The sequence below is a fragment of the Anomaloglossus baeobatrachus genome, unplaced genomic scaffold (genome assembly GCF_048569485.1).
Source record: "Anomaloglossus baeobatrachus isolate aAnoBae1 unplaced genomic scaffold, aAnoBae1.hap1 Scaffold_4302, whole genome shotgun sequence".
Taxonomy (NCBI): Eukaryota; Metazoa; Chordata; class Amphibia; order Anura; family Aromobatidae; genus Anomaloglossus; species Anomaloglossus baeobatrachus.
In genome coordinates this window covers 1-16,121 of record NW_027443638.1, presented here as the reverse complement: position 1 = coordinate 16,121, position 16,121 = coordinate 1, and the positions used below count along the sequence as shown (strand labels likewise).

At 46.5% G+C, this 16,121-nt stretch overlaps 12 non-coding genes across 12 annotated transcripts; all 12 read left to right on the top strand.

Moving 5' to 3' along the window:
- The first annotated feature begins 1,035 nt into the window (after nucleotides 1-1,035).
- On the top strand, nucleotides 1,036-1,226 carry LOC142279380 (U2 spliceosomal RNA). The gene has a single exon (XR_012742021.1). It is a non-coding gene; the product is annotated as a U2 spliceosomal RNA (small nuclear RNA).
- Nucleotides 1,227-2,343: 1,117 nt separating this feature from the next.
- LOC142279379 (U2 spliceosomal RNA) lies at nucleotides 2,344-2,534 on the top strand. The gene has a single exon (XR_012742020.1). It is a non-coding gene; the product is annotated as a U2 spliceosomal RNA (small nuclear RNA).
- Nucleotides 2,535-3,651: 1,117 nt separating this feature from the next.
- LOC142279378 (U2 spliceosomal RNA) lies at nucleotides 3,652-3,842 on the top strand. Its single transcript, XR_012742019.1, has one exon. It is a non-coding gene; the product is annotated as a U2 spliceosomal RNA (small nuclear RNA).
- Nucleotides 3,843-4,959: 1,117 nt separating this feature from the next.
- Nucleotides 4,960-5,150, top strand: LOC142279377 (U2 spliceosomal RNA). Its single transcript, XR_012742018.1, has one exon. It is a non-coding gene; the product is annotated as a U2 spliceosomal RNA (small nuclear RNA).
- Nucleotides 5,151-6,267: 1,117 nt separating this feature from the next.
- LOC142279376 (U2 spliceosomal RNA) lies at nucleotides 6,268-6,458 on the top strand. Its single transcript, XR_012742017.1, has one exon. It is a non-coding gene; the product is annotated as a U2 spliceosomal RNA (small nuclear RNA).
- Nucleotides 6,459-7,575: 1,117 nt separating this feature from the next.
- Nucleotides 7,576-7,766, top strand: LOC142279374 (U2 spliceosomal RNA). Its single transcript, XR_012742016.1, has one exon. It is a non-coding gene; the product is annotated as a U2 spliceosomal RNA (small nuclear RNA).
- A 1,117-nt stretch (nucleotides 7,767-8,883) lies between these two features.
- LOC142279373 (U2 spliceosomal RNA) lies at nucleotides 8,884-9,074 on the top strand. Its single transcript, XR_012742015.1, has one exon. It is a non-coding gene; the product is annotated as a U2 spliceosomal RNA (small nuclear RNA).
- Nucleotides 9,075-10,191: 1,117 nt separating this feature from the next.
- Nucleotides 10,192-10,382, top strand: LOC142279404 (U2 spliceosomal RNA). Its single transcript, XR_012742043.1, has one exon. It is a non-coding gene; the product is annotated as a U2 spliceosomal RNA (small nuclear RNA).
- Nucleotides 10,383-11,499: 1,117 nt separating this feature from the next.
- On the top strand, nucleotides 11,500-11,690 carry LOC142279403 (U2 spliceosomal RNA). Its single transcript, XR_012742042.1, has one exon. It is a non-coding gene; the product is annotated as a U2 spliceosomal RNA (small nuclear RNA).
- Nucleotides 11,691-12,807: 1,117 nt separating this feature from the next.
- LOC142279396 (U2 spliceosomal RNA) lies at nucleotides 12,808-12,998 on the top strand. Its single transcript, XR_012742036.1, has one exon. It is a non-coding gene; the product is annotated as a U2 spliceosomal RNA (small nuclear RNA).
- Nucleotides 12,999-14,115: 1,117 nt separating this feature from the next.
- On the top strand, nucleotides 14,116-14,306 carry LOC142279384 (U2 spliceosomal RNA). The gene has a single exon (XR_012742025.1). It is a non-coding gene; the product is annotated as a U2 spliceosomal RNA (small nuclear RNA).
- Nucleotides 14,307-15,423: 1,117 nt separating this feature from the next.
- On the top strand, nucleotides 15,424-15,614 carry LOC142279372 (U2 spliceosomal RNA). Its single transcript, XR_012742014.1, has one exon. It is a non-coding gene; the product is annotated as a U2 spliceosomal RNA (small nuclear RNA).
- Nucleotides 15,615-16,121: the final 507 nt, after the last annotated feature.

The following is a 16,121-nucleotide window of genomic DNA, read 5'->3' as shown; positions in this document are numbered from 1 at the left end:
ACACACTTTTTACTTGCTTTATTCATCCAAATAGCAAACTCATCACCACTCAACTTCACCAACTCTGCTATGTCCCGTGCAGTATCTTGTTGTCAGTCTAATCTAGATCATGTGTAATTGAATGGAATAGATCCCTTTTGGACAAAGTGGAGTCAGATGCTGCAGTGACCACAGGTGTGAGAGGATCTACAATTGGCATCTGGTGTTATCTCTCTGCTTCCACTCCAAATAAAGTTACCTGTTGTTACCTGAACGTCAAATACTAAGAATGGGCGGCCTATGAAAGAATTAGTACTTTCATTAAGTATACTAAACCGGCTAATTGGGAATAGACAAACTGTAAAAAGCCCTCTGAGAAAGCCCCTCTCTAACCTTTGTTAGTAAGCTTTTCTGTAGCCTGCCTGTTGATGTATTTTCGGTTTGAACAGTGCACAACATGAAGAGACGGAACACTGGCGGCTTGTCACAATGCCCCCCGATGACATCACAATAGCGCTGCTGCCTAGAAAACAAGCTGCGCAGAAGAAGTTGTTCTTTGGGTGGGAGGGTGGGCTAGTGGAAGGAGGGGGCAATCTCTTTTTTTCCCGGGTGGTAGGGGGATGACAGGAGAAGGGAAGCGGGTGGTGAGAAAGGTACAGAGGGCAGGGTTTGGGGGCTGGGAAGGAAAGGGAAAAGATTAGGGTTTGGGGATGATGAAAGGGCTTTCTACGGGTAAGGATGGCAAAGGGTGGCAGTGACGGAAAGTCAGGCAACCTGTCCTGTCCGTCTTTTTGTATCGTGAATTGGAAAGACTGCAAGGGGGAGGGGAGTTGCTTGCGCCCTAAAGGAGGAGTTATTCAGATTCATTGCAGTGGGCGGCGGCTGCAAAACGCACCATTCTTCTTGTTTTTGCTCTGCAAAGCAGCCTTTTCAAGGGTTGGCTTGGGTGACAAAATGTCTTGTGTAGGCGTGGGTTTGTCTCCCTCTCGCTCTCTCTCCCTAAGATGTGTCCGGCATAGGCCAGGGTGCCACTCGAGGCCCAAACCAATTCTGGTTATCGCTTCTCGGCCTTTTGGCTAAGATCAAGTGTAGTATCTGTTCTTATCAGTTTAATATCTGATACGTCCCCTATCTGGGGACCATATATTAAATGGATTTTTAGAACAGGGAGATGGAAAAAGAGCTTGCTCTGTCCACTCCACGCATTGACCTGGTATTGCAGTACCTCCAGGAACGGTGCACCCCTTCTTAACCCAGTTTCCAAAAGCAGAACTCGATTCACCTGATTCATATTAGCCCGATTAGCGAATTGAAATGAATTTTTATCTAACACACTTTTTACTTGCTTTATTCATCCAAATAGCAAACTCATCACCACTCAACTTCACCAACTCTGCTATGTCCCGTGCAGTATCTTGTTGTCAGTCTAATCTAGATCATGTGTAATTGAATGGAATAGATCCCTTTTGGACAAAGTGGAGTCAGATGCTGCAGTGACCACAGGTGTGAGAGGATCTACAATTGGCATCTGGTGTTATCTCTCTGCTTCCACTCCAAATAAAGTTACCTGTTGTTACCTGAACGTCAAATACTAAGAATGGGCGGCCTATGAAAGAATTAGTACTTTCATTAAGTATACTAAACCGGCTAATTGGGAATAGACAAACTGTAAAAAGCCCTCTGAGAAAGCCCCTCTCTAACCTTTGTTAGTAAGCTTTTCTGTAGCCTGCCTGTTGATGTATTTTCGGTTTGAACAGTGCACAACATGAAGAGACGGAACACTGGCGGCTTGTCACAATGCCCCCCGATGACATCACAATAGCGCTGCTGCCTAGAAAACAAGCTGCGCAGAAGAAGTTGTTCTTTGGGTGGGAGGGTGGGCTAGTGGAAGGAGGGGGCAATCTCTTTTTTTCCCGGGTGGTAGGGGGATGACAGGAGAAGGGAAGCGGGTGGTGAGAAAGGTACAGAGGGCAGGGTTTGGGGGCTGGGAAGGAAAGGGAAAAGATTAGGGTTTGGGGATGATGAAAGGGCTTTCTACGGGTAAGGATGGCAAAGGGTGGCAGTGACGGAAAGTCAGGCAACCTGTCCTGTCCGTCTTTTTGTATCGTGAATTGGAAAGACTGCAAGGGGGAGGGGAGTTGCTTGCGCCCTAAAGGAGGAGTTATTCAGATTCATTGCAGTGGGCGGCGGCTGCAAAACGCACCATTCTTCTTGTTTTTGCTCTGCAAAGCAGCCTTTTCAAGGGTTGGCTTGGGTGACAAAATGTCTTGTGTAGGCGTGGGTTTGTCTCCCTCTCGCTCTCTCTCCCTAAGATGTGTCCGGCATAGGCCAGGGTGCCACTCGAGGCCCAAACCAATTCTGGTTATCGCTTCTCGGCCTTTTGGCTAAGATCAAGTGTAGTATCTGTTCTTATCAGTTTAATATCTGATACGTCCCCTATCTGGGGACCATATATTAAATGGATTTTTAGAACAGGGAGATGGAAAAAGAGCTTGCTCTGTCCACTCCACGCATTGACCTGGTATTGCAGTACCTCCAGGAACGGTGCACCCCTTCTTAACCCAGTTTCCAAAAGCAGAACTCGATTCACCTGATTCATATTAGCCCGATTAGCGAATTGAAATGAATTTTTATCTAACACACTTTTTACTTGCTTTATTCATCCAAATAGCAAACTCATCACCACTCAACTTCACCAACTCTGCTATGTCCCGTGCAGTATCTTGTTGTCAGTCTAATCTAGATCATGTGTAATTGAATGGAATAGATCCCTTTTGGACAAAGTGGAGTCAGATGCTGCAGTGACCACAGGTGTGAGAGGATCTACAATTGGCATCTGGTGTTATCTCTCTGCTTCCACTCCAAATAAAGTTACCTGTTGTTACCTGAACGTCAAATACTAAGAATGGGCGGCCTATGAAAGAATTAGTACTTTCATTAAGTATACTAAACCGGCTAATTGGGAATAGACAAACTGTAAAAAGCCCTCTGAGAAAGCCCCTCTCTAACCTTTGTTAGTAAGCTTTTCTGTAGCCTGCCTGTTGATGTATTTTCGGTTTGAACAGTGCACAACATGAAGAGACGGAACACTGGCGGCTTGTCACAATGCCCCCCGATGACATCACAATAGCGCTGCTGCCTAGAAAACAAGCTGCGCAGAAGAAGTTGTTCTTTGGGTGGGAGGGTGGGCTAGTGGAAGGAGGGGGCAATCTCTTTTTTTCCCGGGTGGTAGGGGGATGACAGGAGAAGGGAAGCGGGTGGTGAGAAAGGTACAGAGGGCAGGGTTTGGGGGCTGGGAAGGAAAGGGAAAAGATTAGGGTTTGGGGATGATGAAAGGGCTTTCTACGGGTAAGGATGGCAAAGGGTGGCAGTGACGGAAAGTCAGGCAACCTGTCCTGTCCGTCTTTTTGTATCGTGAATTGGAAAGACTGCAAGGGGGAGGGGAGTTGCTTGCGCCCTAAAGGAGGAGTTATTCAGATTCATTGCAGTGGGCGGCGGCTGCAAAACGCACCATTCTTCTTGTTTTTGCTCTGCAAAGCAGCCTTTTCAAGGGTTGGCTTGGGTGACAAAATGTCTTGTGTAGGCGTGGGTTTGTCTCCCTCTCGCTCTCTCTCCCTAAGATGTGTCCGGCATAGGCCAGGGTGCCACTCGAGGCCCAAACCAATTCTGGTTATCGCTTCTCGGCCTTTTGGCTAAGATCAAGTGTAGTATCTGTTCTTATCAGTTTAATATCTGATACGTCCCCTATCTGGGGACCATATATTAAATGGATTTTTAGAACAGGGAGATGGAAAAAGAGCTTGCTCTGTCCACTCCACGCATTGACCTGGTATTGCAGTACCTCCAGGAACGGTGCACCCCTTCTTAACCCAGTTTCCAAAAGCAGAACTCGATTCACCTGATTCATATTAGCCCGATTAGCGAATTGAAATGAATTTTTATCTAACACACTTTTTACTTGCTTTATTCATCCAAATAGCAAACTCATCACCACTCAACTTCACCAACTCTGCTATGTCCCGTGCAGTATCTTGTTGTCAGTCTAATCTAGATCATGTGTAATTGAATGGAATAGATCCCTTTTGGACAAAGTGGAGTCAGATGCTGCAGTGACCACAGGTGTGAGAGGATCTACAATTGGCATCTGGTGTTATCTCTCTGCTTCCACTCCAAATAAAGTTACCTGTTGTTACCTGAACGTCAAATACTAAGAATGGGCGGCCTATGAAAGAATTAGTACTTTCATTAAGTATACTAAACCGGCTAATTGGGAATAGACAAACTGTAAAAAGCCCTCTGAGAAAGCCCCTCTCTAACCTTTGTTAGTAAGCTTTTCTGTAGCCTGCCTGTTGATGTATTTTCGGTTTGAACAGTGCACAACATGAAGAGACGGAACACTGGCGGCTTGTCACAATGCCCCCCGATGACATCACAATAGCGCTGCTGCCTAGAAAACAAGCTGCGCAGAAGAAGTTGTTCTTTGGGTGGGAGGGTGGGCTAGTGGAAGGAGGGGGCAATCTCTTTTTTTCCCGGGTGGTAGGGGGATGACAGGAGAAAGGAAGCGGGTGGTGAGAAAGGTACAGAGGGCAGGGTTTGGGGGCTGGGAAGGAAAGGGAAAAGATTAGGGTTTGGGGATGATGAAAGGGCTTTCTACGGGTAAGGATGGCAAAGGGTGGCAGTGACGGAAAGTCAGGCAACCTGTCCTGTCCGTCTTTTTGTATCGTGAATTGGAAAGACTGCAAGGGGGAGGGGAGTTGCTTGCGCCCTAAAGGAGGAGTTATTCAGATTCATTGCAGTGGGCGGCGGCTGCAAAACGCACCATTCTTCTTGTTTTTGCTCTGCAAAGCAGCCTTTTCAAGGGTTGGCTTGGGTGACAAAATGTCTTGTGTAGGCGTGGGTTTGTCTCCCTCTCGCTCTCTCTCCCTAAGATGTGTCCGGCATAGGCCAGGGTGCCACTCGAGGCCCAAACCAATTCTGGTTATCGCTTCTCGGCCTTTTGGCTAAGATCAAGTGTAGTATCTGTTCTTATCAGTTTAATATCTGATACGTCCCCTATCTGGGGACCATATATTAAATGGATTTTTAGAACAGGGAGATGGAAAAAGAGCTTGCTCTGTCCACTCCACGCATTGACCTGGTATTGCAGTACCTCCAGGAACGGTGCACCCCTTCTTAACCCAGTTTCCAAAAGCAGAACTCGATTCACCTGATTCATATTAGCCCGATTAGCGAATTGAAATGAATTTTTATCTAACACACTTTTTACTTGCTTTATTCATCCAAATAGCAAACTCATCACCACTCAACTTCACCAACTCTGCTATGTCCCGTGCAGTATCTTGTTGTCAGTCTAATCTAGATCATGTGTAATTGAATGGAATAGATCCCTTTTGGACAAAGTGGAGTCAGATGCTGCAGTGACCACAGGTGTGAGAGGATCTACAATTGGCATCTGGTGTTATCTCTCTGCTTCCACTCCAAATAAAGTTACCTGTTGTTACCTGAACGTCAAATACTAAGAATGGGCGGCCTATGAAAGAATTAGTACTTTCATTAAGTATACTAAACCGGCTAATTGGGAATAGACAAACTGTAAAAAGCCCTCTGAGAAAGCCCCTCTCTAACCTTTGTTAGTAAGCTTTTCTGTAGCCTGCCTGTTGATGTATTTTCGGTTTGAACAGTGCACAACATGAAGAGACGGAACACTGGCGGCTTGTCACAATGCCCCCCGATGACATCACAATAGCGCTGCTGCCTAGAAAACAAGCTGCGCAGAAGAAGTTGTTCTTTGGGTGGGAGGGTGGGCTAGTGGAAGGAGGGGGCAATCTCTTTTTTTCCCGGGTGGTAGGGGGATGACAGGAGAAGGGAAGCGGGTGGTGAGAAAGGTACAGAGGGCAGGGTTTGGGGGCTGGGAAGGAAAGGGAAAAGATTAGGGTTTGGGGATGATGAAAGGGCTTTCTACGGGTAAGGATGGCAAAGGGTGGCAGTGACGGAAAGTCAGGCAACCTGTCCTGTCCGTCTTTTTGTATCGTGAATTGGAAAGACTGCAAGGGGGAGGGGAGTTGCTTGCGCCCTAAAGGAGGAGTTATTCAGATTCATTGCAGTGGGCGGCGGCTGCAAAACGCACCATTCTTCTTGTTTTTGCTCTGCAAAGCAGCCTTTTCAAGGGTTGGCTTGGGTGACAAAATGTCTTGTGTAGGCGTGGGTTTGTCTCCCTCTCGCTCTCTCTCCCTAAGATGTGTCCGGCATAGGCCAGGGTGCCACTCGAGGCCCAAACCAATTCTGGTTATCGCTTCTCGGCCTTTTGGCTAAGATCAAGTGTAGTATCTGTTCTTATCAGTTTAATATCTGATACGTCCCCTATCTGGGGACCATATATTAAATGGATTTTTAGAACAGGGAGATGGAAAAAGAGCTTGCTCTGTCCACTCCACGCATTGACCTGGTATTGCAGTACCTCCAGGAACGGTGCACCCCTTCTTAACCCAGTTTCCAAAAGCAGAACTCGATTCACCTGATTCATATTAGCCCGATTAGCGAATTGAAATGAATTTTTATCTAACACACTTTTTACTTGCTTTATTCATCCAAATAGCAAACTCATCACCACTCAACTTCACCAACTCTGCTATGTCCCGTGCAGTATCTTGTTGTCAGTCTAATCTAGATCATGTGTAATTGAATGGAATAGATCCCTTTTGGACAAAGTGGAGTCAGATGCTGCAGTGACCACAGGTGTGAGAGGATCTACAATTGGCATCTGGTGTTATCTCTCTGCTTCCACTCCAAATAAAGTTACCTGTTGTTACCTGAACGTCAAATACTAAGAATGGGCGGCCTATGAAAGAATTAGTACTTTCATTAAGTATACTAAACCGGCTAATTGGGAATAGACAAACTGTAAAAAGCCCTCTGAGAAAGCCCCTCTCTAACCTTTGTTAGTAAGCTTTTCTGTAGCCTGCCTGTTGATGTATTTTCGGTTTGAACAGTGCACAACATGAAGAGACGGAACACTGGCGGCTTGTCACAATGCCCCCCGATGACATCACAATAGCGCTGCTGCCTAGAAAACAAGCTGCGCAGAAGAAGTTGTTCTTTGGGTGGGAGGGTGGGCTAGTGGAAGGAGGGGGCAATCTCTTTTTTTCCCGGGTGGTAGGGGGATGACAGGAGAAGGGAAGCGGGTGGTGAGAAAGGTACAGAGGGCAGGGTTTGGGGGCTGGGAAGGAAAGGGAAAAGATTAGGGTTTGGGGATGATGAAAGGGCTTTCTACGGGTAAGGATGGCAAAGGGTGGCAGTGACGGAAAGTCAGGCAACCTGTCCTGTCCGTCTTTTTGTATCGTGAATTGGAAAGACTGCAAGGGGGAGGGGAGTTGCTTGCGCCCTAAAGGAGGAGTTATTCAGATTCATTGCAGTGGGCGGCGGCTGCAAAACGCACCATTCTTCTTGTTTTTGCTCTGCAAAGCAGCCTTTTCAAGGGTTGGCTTGGGTGACAAAATGTCTTGTGTAGGCGTGGGTTTGTCTCCCTCTCGCTCTCTCTCCCTAAGATGTGTCCGGCATAGGCCAGGGTGCCACTCGAGGCCCAAACCAATTCTGGTTATCGCTTCTCGGCCTTTTGGCTAAGATCAAGTGTAGTATCTGTTCTTATCAGTTTAATATCTGATACGTCCCCTATCTGGGGACCATATATTAAATGGATTTTTAGAACAGGGAGATGGAAAAAGAGCTTGCTCTGTCCACTCCACGCATTGACCTGGTATTGCAGTACCTCCAGGAACGGTGCACCCCTTCTTAACCCAGTTTCCAAAAGCAGAACTCGATTCACCTGATTCATATTAGCCCGATTAGCGAATTGAAATGAATTTTTATCTAACACACTTTTTACTTGCTTTATTCATCCAAATAGCAAACTCATCACCACTCAACTTCACCAACTCTGCTATGTCCCGTGCAGTATCTTGTTGTCAGTCTAATCTAGATCATGTGTAATTGAATGGAATAGATCCCTTTTGGACAAAGTGGAGTCAGATGCTGCAGTGACCACAGGTGTGAGAGGATCTACAATTGGCATCTGGTGTTATCTCTCTGCTTCCACTCCAAATAAAGTTACCTGTTGTTACCTGAACGTCAAATACTAAGAATAAGCGGCCTATGAAAGAATTAGTACTTTCATTAAGTATACTAAACCGGCTAATTGGGAATAGACAAACTGTAAAAAGCCCTCTGAGAAAGCCCCTCTCTAACCTTTGTTAGTAAGCTTTTCTGTAGCCTGCCTGTTGATGTATTTTCGGTTTGAACAGTGCACAACATGAAGAGACGGAACACTGGCGGCTTGTCACAATGCCCCCCGATGACATCACAATAGCGCTGCTGCCTAGAAAACAAGCTGCGCAGAAGAAGTTGTTCTTTGGGTGGGAGGGTGGGCTAGTGGAAGGAGGGGGCAATCTCTTTTTTTCCCGGGTGGTAGGGGGATGACAGGAGAAGGGAAGCGGGTGGTGAGAAAGGTACAGAGGGCAGGGTTTGGGGGCTGGGAAGGAAAGGGAAAAGATTAGGGTTTGGGGATGATGAAAGGGCTTTCTACGGGTAAGGATGGCAAAGGGTGGCAGTGACGGAAAGTCAGGCAACCTGTCCTGTCCGTCTTTTTGTATCGTGAATTGGAAAGACTGCAAGGGGGAGGGGAGTTGCTTGCGCCCTAAAGGAGGAGTTATTCAGATTCATTGCAGTGGGCGGCGGCTGCAAAACGCACCATTCTTCTTGTTTTTGCTCTGCAAAGCAGCCTTTTCAAGGGTTGGCTTGGGTGACAAAATGTCTTGTGTAGGCGTGGGTTTGTCTCCCTCTCGCTCTCTCTCCCTAAGATGTGTCCGGCATAGGCCAGGGTGCCACTCGAGGCCCAAACCAATTCTGGTTATCGCTTCTCGGCCTTTTGGCTAAGATCAAGTGTAGTATCTGTTCTTATCAGTTTAATATCTGATACGTCCCCTATCTGGGGACCATATATTAAATGGATTTTTAGAACAGGGAGATGGAAAAAGAGCTTGCTCTGTCCACTCCACGCATTGACCTGGTATTGCAGTACCTCCAGGAACGGTGCACCCCTTCTTAACCCAGTTTCCAAAAGCAGAACTCGATTCACCTGATTCATATTAGCCCGATTAGCGAATTGAAATGAATTTTTATCTAACACACTTTTTACTTGCTTTATTCATCCAAATAGCAAACTCATCACCACTCAACTTCACCAACTCTGCTATGTCCCGTGCAGTATCTTGTTGTCAGTCTAATCTAGATCATGTGTAATTGAATGGAATAGATCCCTTTTGGACAAAGTGGAGTCAGATGCTGCAGTGACCACAGGTGTGAGAGGATCTACAATTGGCATCTGGTGTTATCTCTCTGCTTCCACTCCAAATAAAGTTACCTGTTGTTACCTGAACGTCAAATACTAAGAATGGGCGGCCTATGAAAGAATTAGTACTTTCATTAAGTATACTAAACCGGCTAATTGGGAATAGACAAACTGTAAAAAGCCCTCTGAGAAAGCCCCTCTCTAACCTTTGTTAGTAAGCTTTTCTGTAGCCTGCCTGTTGATGTATTTTCGGTTTGAACAGTGCACAACATGAAGAGACGGAACACTGGCGGCTTGTCACAATGCCCCCCGATGACATCACAATAGCGCTGCTGCCTAGAAAACAAGCTGCGCAGAAGAAGTTGTTCTTTGGGTGGGAGGGTGGGCTAGTGGAAGGAGGGGGCAATCTCTTTTTTTCCCGGGTGGTAGGGGGATGACAGGAGAAGGGAAGCGGGTGGTGAGAAAGGTACAGAGGGCAGGGTTTGGGGGCTGGGAAGGAAAGGGAAAAGATTAGGGTTTGGGGATGATGAAAGGGCTTTCTACGGGTAAGGATGGCAAAGGGTGGCAGTGACGGAAAGTCAGGCAACCTGTCCTGTCCGTCTTTTTGTATCGTGAATTGGAAAGACTGCAAGGGGGAGGGGAGTTGCTTGCGCCCTAAAGGAGGAGTTATTCAGATTCATTGCAGTGGGCGGCGGCTGCAAAACGCACCATTCTTCTTGTTTTTGCTCTGCAAAGCAGCCTTTTCAAGGGTTGGCTTGGGTGACAAAATGTCTTGTGTAGGCGTGGGTTTGTCTCCCTCTCGCTCTCTCTCCCTAAGATGTGTCCGGCATAGGCCAGGGTGCCACTCGAGGCCCAAACCAATTCTGGTTATCGCTTCTCGGCCTTTTGGCTAAGATCAAGTGTAGTATCTGTTCTTATCAGTTTAATATCTGATACGTCCCCTATCTGGGGACCATATATTAAATGGATTTTTAGAACAGGGAGATGGAAAAAGAGCTTGCTCTGTCCACTCCACGCATTGACCTGGTATTGCAGTACCTCCAGGAACGGTGCACCCCTTCTTAACCCAGTTTCCAAAAGCAGAACTCGATTCACCTGATTCATATTAGCCCGATTAGCGAATTGAAATGAATTTTTATCTAACACACTTTTTACTTGCTTTATTCATCCAAATAGCAAACTCATCACCACTCAACTTCACCAACTCTGCTATGTCCCGTGCAGTATCTTGTTGTCAGTCTAATCTAGATCATGTGTAATTGAATGGAATAGATCCCTTTTGGACAAAGTGGAGTCAGATGCTGCAGTGACCACAGGTGTGAGAGGATCTACAATTGGCATCTGGTGTTATCTCTCTGCTTCCACTCCAAATAAAGTTACCTGTTGTTACCTGAACGTCAAATACTAAGAATGGGCGGCCTATGAAAGAATTAGTACTTTCATTAAGTATACTAAACCGGCTAATTGGGAATAGACAAACTGTAAAAAGCCCTCTGAGAAAGCCCCTCTCTAACCTTTGTTAGTAAGCTTTTCTGTAGCCTGCCTGTTGATGTATTTTCGGTTTGAACAGTGCACAACATGAAGAGACGGAACACTGGCGGCTTGTCACAATGCCCCCCGATGACATCACAATAGCGCTGCTGCCTAGAAAACAAGCTGCGCAGAAGAAGTTGTTCTTTGGGTGGGAGGGTGGGCTAGTGGAAGGAGGGGGCAATCTCTTTTTTTCCCGGGTGGTAGGGGGATGACAGGAGAAGGGAAGCGGGTGGTGAGAAAGGTACAGAGGGCAGGGTTTGGGGGCTGGGAAGGAAAGGGAAAAGATTAGGGTTTGGGGATGATGAAAGGGCTTTCTACGGGTAAGGATGGCAAAGGGTGGCAGTGACGGAAAGTCAGGCAACCTGTCCTGTCCGTCTTTTTGTATCGTGAATTGGAAAGACTGCAAGGGGGAGGGGAGTTGCTTGCGCCCTAAAGGAGGAGTTATTCAGATTCATTGCAGTGGGCGGCGGCTGCAAAACGCACCATTCTTCTTGTTTTTGCTCTGCAAAGCAGCCTTTTCAAGGGTTGGCTTGGGTGACAAAATGTCTTGTGTAGGCGTGGGTTTGTCTCCCTCTCGCTCTCTCTCCCTAAGATGTGTCCGGCATAGGCCAGGGTGCCACTCGAGGCCCAAACCAATTCTGGTTATCGCTTCTCGGCCTTTTGGCTAAGATCAAGTGTAGTATCTGTTCTTATCAGTTTAATATCTGATACGTCCCCTATCTGGGGACCATATATTAAATGGATTTTTAGAACAGGGAGATGGAAAAAGAGCTTGCTCTGTCCACTCCACGCATTGACCTGGTATTGCAGTACCTCCAGGAACGGTGCACCCCTTCTTAACCCAGTTTCCAAAAGCAGAACTCGATTCACCTGATTCATATTAGCCCGATTAGCGAATTGAAATGAATTTTTATCTAACACACTTTTTACTTGCTTTATTCATCCAAATAGCAAACTCATCACCACTCAACTTCACCAACTCTGCTATGTCCCGTGCAGTATCTTGTTGTCAGTCTAATCTAGATCATGTGTAATTGAATGGAATAGATCCCTTTTGGACAAAGTGGAGTCAGATGCTGCAGTGACCACAGGTGTGAGAGGATCTACAATTGGCATCTGGTGTTATCTCTCTGCTTCCACTCCAAATAAAGTTACCTGTTGTTACCTGAACGTCAAATACTAAGAATGGGCGGCCTATGAAAGAATTAGTACTTTCATTAAGTATACTAAACCGGCTAATTGGGAATAGACAAACTGTAAAAAGCCCTCTGAGAAAGCCCCTCTCTAACCTTTGTTAGTAAGCTTTTCTGTAGCCTGCCTGTTGATGTATTTTCGGTTTGAACAGTGCACAACATGAAGAGACGGAACACTGGCGGCTTGTCACAATGCCCCCCGATGACATCACAATAGCGCTGCTGCCTAGAAAACAAGCTGCGCAGAAGAAGTTGTTCTTTGGGTGGGAGGGTGGGCTAGTGGAAGGAGGGGGCAATCTCTTTTTTTCCCGGGTGGTAGGGGGATGACAGGAGAAGGGAAGCGGGTGGTGAGAAAGGTACAGAGGGCAGGGTTTGGGGGCTGGGAAGGAAAGGGAAAAGATTAGGGTTTGGGGATGATGAAAGGGCTTTCTACGGGTAAGGATGGCAAAGGGTGGCAGTGACGGAAAGTCAGGCAACCTGTCCTGTCCGTCTTTTTGTATCGTGAATTGGAAAGACTGCAAGGGGGAGGGGAGTTGCTTGCGCCCTAAAGGAGGAGTTATTCAGATTCATTGCAGTGGGCGGCGGCTGCAAAACGCACCATTCTTCTTGTTTTTGCTCTGCAAAGCAGCCTTTTCAAGGGTTGGCTTGGGTGACAAAATGTCTTGTGTAGGCGTGGGTTTGTCTCCCTCTCGCTCTCTCTCCCTAAGATGTGTCCGGCATAGGCCAGGGTGCCACTCGAGGCCCAAACCAATTCTGGTTATCGCTTCTCGGCCTTTTGGCTAAGATCAAGTGTAGTATCTGTTCTTATCAGTTTAATATCTGATACGTCCCCTATCTGGGGACCATATATTAAATGGATTTTTAGAACAGGGAGATGGAAAAAGAGCTTGCTCTGTCCACTCCACGCATTGACCTGGTATTGCAGTACCTCCAGGAACGGTGCACCCCTTCTTAACCCAGTTTCCAAAAGCAGAACTCGATTCACCTGATTCATATTAGCCCGATTAGCGAATTGAAATGAATTTTTATCTAACACACTTTTTACTTGCTTTATTCATCCAAATAGCAAACTCATCACCACTCAACTTCACCAACTCTGCTATGTCCCGTGCAGTATCTTGTTGTCAGTCTAATCTAGATCATGTGTAATTGAATGGAATAGATCCCTTTTGGACAAAGTGGAGTCAGATGCTGCAGTGACCACAGGTGTGAGAGGATCTACAATTGGCATCTGGTGTTATCTCTCTGCTTCCACTCCAAATAAAGTTACCTGTTGTTACCTGAACGTCAAATACTAAGAATGGGCGGCCTATGAAAGAATTAGTACTTTCATTAAGTATACTAAACCGGCTAATTGGGAATAGACAAACTGTAAAAAGCCCTCTGAGAAAGCCCCTCTCTAACCTTTGTTAGTAAGCTTTTCTGTAGCCTGCCTGTTGATGTATTTTCGGTTTGAACAGTGCACAACATGAAGAGACGGAACACTGGCGGCTTGTCACAATGCCCCCCGATGACATCACAATAGCGCTGCTGCCTAGAAAACAAGCTGCGCAGAAGAAGTTGTTCTTTGGGTGGGAGGGTGGGCTAGTGGAAGGAGGGGGCAATCTCTTTTTTTCCCGGGTGGTAGGGGGATGACAGGAGAAGGGAAGCGGGTGGTGAGAAAGGTACAGAGGGCAGGGTTTGGGGGCTGGGAAGGAAAGGGAAAAGATTAGGGTTTGGGGATGATGAAAGGGCTTTCTACGGGTAAGGATGGCAAAGGGTGGCAGTGACGGAAAGTCAGGCAACCTGTCCTGTCCGTCTTTTTGTATCGTGAATTGGAAAGACTGCAAGGGGGAGGGGAGTTGCTTGCGCCCTAAAGGAGGAGTTATTCAGATTCATTGCAGTGGGCGGCGGCTGCAAAACGCACCATTCTTCTTGTTTTTGCTCTGCAAAGCAGCCTTTTCAAGGGTTGGCTTGGGTGACAAAATGTCTTGTGTAGGCGTGGGTTTGTCTCCCTCTCGCTCTCTCTCCCTAAGATGTGTCCGGCATAGGCCAGGGTGCCACTCGAGGCCCAAACCAATTCTGGTTATCGCTTCTCGGCCTTTTGGCTAAGATCAAGTGTAGTATCTGTTCTTATCAGTTTAATATCTGATACGTCCCCTATCTGGGGACCATATATTAAATGGATTTTTAGAACAGGGAGATGGAAAAAGAGCTTGCTCTGTCCACTCCACGCATTGACCTGGTATTGCAGTACCTCCAGGAACGGTGCACCCCTTCTTAACCCAGTTTCCAAAAGCAGAACTCGATTCACCTGATTCATATTAGCCCGATTAGCGAATTGAAATGAATTTTTATCTAACACACTTTTTACTTGCTTTATTCATCCAAATAGCAAACTCATCACCACTCAACTTCACCAACTCTGCTATGTCCCGTGCAGTATCTTGTTGTCAGTCTAATCTAGATCATGTGTAATTGAATGGAATAGATCCCTTTTGGACAAAGTGGAGTCAGATGCTGCAGTGACCACAGGTGTGAGAGGATCTACAATTGGCATCTGGTGTTATCTCTCTGCTTCCACTCCAAATAAAGTTACCTGTTGTTACCTGAACGTCAAATACTAAGAATGGGCGGCCTATGAAAGAATTAGTACTTTCATTAAGTATACTAAACCGGCTAATTGGGAATAGACAAACTGTAAAAAGCCCTCTGAGAAAGCCCCTCTCTAACCTTTGTTAGTAAGCTTTTCTGTAGCCTGCCTGTTGATGTATTTTCGGTTTGAACAGTGCACAACATGAAGAGACGGAACACTGGCGGCTTGTCACAATGCCCCCCGATGACATCACAATAGCGCTGCTGCCTAGAAAACAAGCTGCGCAGAAGAAGTTGTTCTTTGGGTGGGAGGGTGGGCTAGTGGAAGGAGGGGGCAATCTCTTTTTTTCCCGGGTGGTAGGGGGATGACAGGAGAAGGGAAGCGGGTGGTGAGAAAGGTACAGAGGGCAGGGTTTGGGGGCTGGGAAGGAAAGGGAAAAGATTAGGGTTTGGGGATGATGAAAGGGCTTTCTACGGGTAAGGATGGCAAAGGGTGGCAGTGACGGAAAGTCAGGCAACCTGTCCTGTCCGTCTTTTTGTATCGTGAATTGGAAAGACTGCAAGGGGGAGGGGAGTTGCTTGCGCCCTAAAGGAGGAGTTATTCAGATTCATTGCAGTGGGCGGCGGCTGCAAAACGCACCATTCTTCTTGTTTTTGCTCTGCAAAGCAGCCTTTTCAAGGGTTGGCTTGGGTGACAAAATGTCTTGTGTAGGCGTGGGTTTGTCTCCCTCTCGCTCTCTCTCCCTAAGATGTGTCCGGCATAGGCCAGGGTGCCACTCGAGGCCCAAACCAATTCTGGTTATCGCTTCTCGGCCTTTTGGCTAAGATCAAGTGTAGTATCTGTTCTTATCAGTTTAATATCTGATACGTCCCCTATCTGGGGACCATATATTAAATGGATTTTTAGAACAGGGAGATGGAAAAAGAGCTTGCTCTGTCCACTCCACGCATTGACCTGGTATTGCAGTACCTCCAGGAACGGTGCACCCCTTCTTAACCCAGTTTCCAAAAGCAGAACTCGATTCACCTGATTCATATTAGCCCGATTAGCGAATTGAAATGAATTTTTATCTAACACACTTTTTACTTGCTTTATTCATCCAAATAGCAAACTCATCACCACTCAACTTCACCAACTCTGCTATGTCCCGTGCAGTATCTTGTTGTCAGTCTAATCTAGATCATGTGTAATTGAATGGAATAGATCCCTTTTGGACAAAGTGGAGTCAGATGCTGCAGTGACCACAGGTGTGAGAGGATCTACAATTGGCATCTGGTGTTATCTCTCTGCTTCCACTCCAAATAAAGTTACCTGTTGTTACCTGAACGTCAAATACTAAGAATGGGCGGCCTATGAAAGAATTAGTACTTTCATTAAGTATACTAAACCGGCTAATTGGGAATAGACAAACTGTAAAAAGCCCTCTGAGAAAGCCCCTCTCTAACCTTTGTTAGTAAGCTTTTCTGTAGCCTGCCTGTTGATGTATTTTCGGTTTGAA